We start from the raw sequence: 6,000 nt of genomic DNA on the forward strand, positions 1-6,000 counted from the left end.
TCGTGTATACGTGAATTTTGACATAGCTAGTATTCAAATGTATTTTAAGAAATGTTTTTTCTTGCTCACAATGACCCATTTGGGCAGTGAGATCCCTTTCAAGTTGGCTTAAATATCTTTGTGAACATTACTTTCTAGTATGATAGAACATCCCAGGCTCACTTTATACATTTCCTGCCCCTGAACTGGATTTGGCCATTTCTTTAAGGATCCTGATCCCTTTATTTTTTTATAAATGTTTGTTTATTTATTTATTTATTTATTTATTTATTTATTTATTTAGAGAGAGCTTTTGCACTCCCATGAGCATGGGAGGGGCAGAGAGAGGGGGAGAGAGAGAATCCCAAGCTGGCTCTGTGCTGTCAGACCAGAGCCTGACTCAGGGCTCGATCTTACAAACCATGAGATCATGACCTAAGCCAAAATCTAGAGTCAGACATTTAACCAACTGAACCACCCAGGCACCCCTGGATCCTGATCCCTTTAATGGGAATGATATTAGAGATCACATTTTAGTTGTGAAAGGTGTTTTTTGCTATTGAGTTGGTTATTTTTCTAGGACTTTTCAATGGACAGTGCATACATAAAAGGCATTATACTATCCTCATTGTTTTGCATTTTCTTTTTTTTTTTCCCCTCACTTAGCATGGACATCACTCCATGGCACAGCATGTAAAGGTTTGTCGGTTGCTTTTTTTCACATCCCATTTTAGAGCTGCACAGTGTGGCTGTACTCCAGTTTACATATCCAGTTTCCTATCAGTGGGCATTTGGGTTGTTTCCAGTTGTGTGCTGTTGCAATCAGCACAGCAATGAATAGCCTTGAACATGCATCAGTTTGTGGTTGTACCAGGTTTTGGTGGCATTACGATGGGCCAACTTGGCTAGGGTTTATAGTTAGGGTGGTTGACAATAATATTTTCACAAGAAATTTGGTGGGCAGAGGAGAAGCAGCAGCCATGCTGGGTTTCATGCACAGAAGGTTGGGGCAGGTACTTCTGCTGTGGCTAATGCACACGGTGGCTTATAGCCTCACCGGTTCGGCATGGGGCAGAATGCGGGCCTACCCCTGCTCCACCTCCCCTTGCATCCTCATTCAGTTTCCTGACTCCTTGGCCTCATGGGTGCCTAGTTCAGGGACAAAGACACCACCTCCTGCGAGATACCCAGTCCCTCAAGATTGGGGGCAGTGAGAACTGGCATCGGTTGTGGTCTGTCCTCATGGGTTTCAGCTCACATTCACCAATGGCTTGTCCTGTGCTCTCTCACTGTATATCCATCTATGCCTCGTGACTGTCTGCCCTGCAGACTTCAAGCTGCAGATCAGACATGAGGACGGCAGCCTTGCAGCTCCCACACCGCAACTGACTTTGGCTAGATGTTGCCCATCCCCCTTTACATGAGATGTAAAATGTTGTACTCCCGCCAGCCTGTGTCCTCACAGTATCATCTACAGAGTATGTTGTGAAACTTTTAGATTTTTGCCAATCGTATAGATAAGTAATATAATCTGTTGTGGATTTAATTTGCACTTGTCTCATACCCTATTTTATTTAACCTCTCTATTGTTAGACATCATACCCTATTTTATTTAACCTCTCTATTGTTAGACATCTGGGTTATTTTTGATTTTTCAATGCTGTGGACTATAAAATGATGAACATCCTTAAACATACATGTATTCCTGAAAGTTAAGTCTTCAGGCAATGCCACAGCTTTGTTTTTGTTTGTTTAAGAGATACACAATACACAGTAAAATTCACCTTTTTAGGGTGAGGCTCTACAGGTTTTGACAAGTACATGGAGTTGTACAACTATTAGTCCAATCAATATAGAGAGCAGTTTCATCACCCCAAAATCCCCTGGTATTTTTGCAGTCAGCCTCTCCCCACCACCTCCAGCTTCTGACAATCACTAATCTGTTTTCTCTCCCTGTTTTTGCCTTTTCTAAATTGTCGTATAAATGGAACCACACAGTACATCGGTTTTTGAGTCTGGCTTCTTTCACTTAGCATAATGAATTTGGGGTTCATCCATACATTCATTGTTTATTATTTTACTGCTAAGCAGCATTCTGTACTATATGTACGATAGTTCATCTACTTATCAATGAAGGATTTATAAGTGTTTTCCGGTTTTTAGCATTTACAAATAAAGCCACTATCCACATTCTTATACTGATATCTATGTCAATATACATGTTAGTTAAAAATTGGGTAACTGCTCGGGAATGGGATTGCTGGAGCATGTGGTAATAGCATGTTTAACTTTATAAGAAAAGGCCAAACTGCTTTTCTAAGTGGCTGTAGAAATTTACATTTCCACAATCAATGTTTGAGAGTACGAGTTGGCTCCTCCTCCTTGCCAGCAGTTGCTACTGTCATTTCTTTTTTACTTATTGCTTTATTGAAGTGTACCTGATATCAGTAAACTTGCATGTTTCAAGAGTGTACAAACTAGATGGCATGCCTTGGGCTCAGAAACAGTTCATGTCTGGAGTGTCTGGGTGGCTCAGTCAGTTAAGTATCCGACTCTTGATTTTGGCTCAAGTCATGGTCTCATGGTTTGTGAGTTCAAGCCCACATTGGGCTTTGCAGTGACAGCACAGAGTCTGCTTGGGGTTCTCTCTCTCCCTCTCTCTGCCCCCTGCCTACTCACAATCTCTCCCCACCTTCTCTCTCTCTCAAAATAAATAAATAAACATTTTTTAAGGAATAAAACAGTTCACATCCAAATCAGGGGAATAAAGAATCCTTTCGAAAGAGGTGGCATTTGAACTGATTCCTAAAGCATCAATGAGGAGCACAGGGAGCCATGTTCTAGGCAAGAAAAAGAAAATGAGCAAATAAACGAAGGGAACATAGATAGGACTTGTAAGGGATCAGCCAAGTCATTCTTGTGCCTGAGGTTACAGTAAGCAAAATTATCCTATCACCGGATAATGGTATTTAGAAATTAACAGCTAGGTGCTAGATGTGCTTATTGGTAGTAGGATGTCATCTGTCTGTAAGTGTGCATATGTATATGTGTGCATGTATTGTATGTACACACACACACACACACACACACACACACACACACATGAGTTCATATCTCCAATTCCAAACCTACATCATAGCTTTCATTCAGTCTTTCCCTTTTTTTAATTTTAATTGCTTTTTCTGACAGTGAGAAACTTGGCTCTCACTATCCATAATATATTTACTTATCATCTTCAGTATACATAAAGTAGTTGCAGAGTGCTAATCCATATCTGTGACAAAAACAAACTGCTAAAAAAGTATTTGTGTTCCATTTTTTCCCTTTGATCTTAGAGGATATTAGTATGTATAGAGTCAAAATATTATTTTCCAAAGTTACTTAGGCTAGTTCTTTTCTGCTGCTACCCCAGTATGGTTGTGTTGTTCAATACAGTTAGGTTTTCGTGTATATTCCATTTGGGGCTATAGCTCATCCTTGTTGATTATATTTTATTTATACTTTTAGCATGTGAAACAGTTGCATGGCTCTAAATGTGAGAAATATATGAAAAGGATTGCTCAGGGAGGAGTCCTTACCCTTTCTACCCTATTGCCATCCACTGCCTATGGATAACCAATCTCATTAGTTTTTGGTGATTCTTTTCTGTGTTTCTTTTTGCCCAGTTGAGATGCAGAGACCATTAGGGTGAAGTATGCAAGGAACTCACTTTGGGCACAAAATTAAGAGGGGAGGAAACTGCAGTCAAAAAAGTAATATTTTAGTGCAGTATTTTTAAAATAAAAATTAATGCAAAAAAATCTGTGATGACAAAATATCAAATTTTTGAATAAATATGACCATAGAGCTGAGCCATATTGGAATCTGAGGCAAAAGGAAAAATGTGTGCCTTTATGTATACGTTTTTAAGAGGTTGCTAATGGCTAATTTTCCCTAAGAACATTAAGGCAGATGAAAAAATACTGAAAAATTTAAAAGTAGGTAGATTAATACAACATTATTTTATTTTATTTATTTTTATAGCACAACTTATATACTTCAAATGGATAAAAAAATTAGTATCTTTTACAGTATCTTAAGATAAATTGCCTTTGAATGGGAACCTCCTTTTCAGTACTTTGAGGTTTACAAGACAAATCTAGAAAATTTGCTACTGTGGAAAATGAAGACTGCTTAAATTGAATGGGCGGGTCAAGGCGGGATGGCCTGTGGTTTTTCTTTTTGATTAATTGCTATAACACTGTCCTTCAGGCAGCTGAGGGAATTTCATGGGTTTTTTTTTAGGCATAATGAGGCGTCAAAGCTCTTGCAGGACATCTCTGATGCTATATGAATTCTGCCATTTTGCTAGCACTGGTAGGGCTCTTGGGTCCACCATTGCATTAGAACTATTAACTCCATTCATATTAATTTTTGTTACAAATATTGTAAAAGGGGGTGCTTCTGGGTATTTAGGTCCCCATTTTAAGGCTGTAAATTCAGTTTTCATAAACTATTCCAGTCCATGGTGTCTGCCATCTTGTGTCACTGACTCTCCTCACATTATTTTTAATTTAAATATTTTATTTATACCAAAACAGACTTTACTATAGTTTTACTTCAGCTTAAGTTAATTAAAAATTATTTAAGGTTGCCACTTGGTCAAAAGAAATGCTCAAGGGACCTCTGGCTGGCCCAGTCCATAGAGTATGTGACTCCTGATCTTGGAGTTGTGAGTTTAAGCTCTGTATTAAAATAATCATAAAATAAAATAAAATAAAATAAAATAAAATAAAATAAAATAAAATAAAATAAAATAAAATAAAATAAAATATCAAACATGGCAATTCCCTCATGTGAAAACAATATAAGCAAAGAAGTGGATTTTGAAAATATTTATGAGTTTGCTTCCATTAGAGCGAATGGTGTATATTTTTCCTTTTGCTTAAGCTCCACTATGGCTCACAGGGCCTGGTTGAGCAGACAGATGCATAGTTTCTTATTTTCCCCTCTCCTCATTACACAAAAGGTAGCCTACTATGGGCACTCTTTACACGTTGCTCTTTTTCATCCTAAGAGTTGCTCTGTGTCAGTTCATAGAGGATTCAGAGATTCTGGGGGGAGTGACCTATCAAAGGTCAACCAGAGGGTACAATGTTTAGTCCAGGAATTGGGCCACATCAGGGGCTGTTTGTGAAGAAGTCATGAAAGCATTCCACAAGCCCCAAGCCAGCATTTGCAGCACCTGCTGCAGGAGGACAGTGATGCCAGACTAAACCATCACCATCAAAGCAGACCTTGCTTTTTTCTCCCCGTCCCTCCTTTCCGTCCTGACTCTGGGGCACCCAGAAACAGCACTTAGGAGTGACCATGGTCAAGAAATAGAAAAAAAAAAAAAGAAGACCACGTTTTTCCTTTACTCCTACAAGTTTCGAGCCTACATGGGTCTCAGAACATTTCATCTGCACCAGGAATTGAAGCTCTGACTTAAATCCACTGGATTTTTGGCACCTGAAAATGAGACTATTCTAATACAGTAAAACCTTGGTTTGCAAGCATAATTCATTCCAGAAACATGCTTGGAATCCAAAGCACTTGTATATCAAAGCGAATTTCCCCGTAAGAAATAATGGAAACTCAGATGATTCATTCCACAACCCAAAAATATTCATATAAAAATGATTACAGTATTGTAACATAATACAAAATAATAAAGAAAATACAAAAGATAAAGAAAAATAAACAAGTTAACCTGCACTTACCTTTGAAAACCTTCGTGGCTGGTGTGAGAGGAGGGTTATTGTGTAGGATGACTTTCACTACCACTAACAGAATCACTGCTGTTTATTGGCTCAATGGAATCTTCTCCTGCATGGCGGCTATTGTATATAGGTAATAAGGATTAGGTCACTAAAGTTTAGGAGCCACAAGAATTCAATATGGATAATAAGGGTAGAAAACATTGCAGATCAGCTCTCACAGATGCTGACTACAGTACAGTATTAACAAATTCTTTGTCATCTACGTATTTAATGTAACTGG

This window comes from Lynx rufus, unplaced genomic scaffold, assembly GCF_022079265.1.
Source record: "Lynx rufus isolate CCGP_SWC_20201006 ecotype Redwood Valley unplaced genomic scaffold, mLynRuf1.p SCAF_1, whole genome shotgun sequence".
NCBI lineage: Eukaryota > Metazoa > Chordata > Mammalia > Carnivora > Felidae > Lynx > Lynx rufus.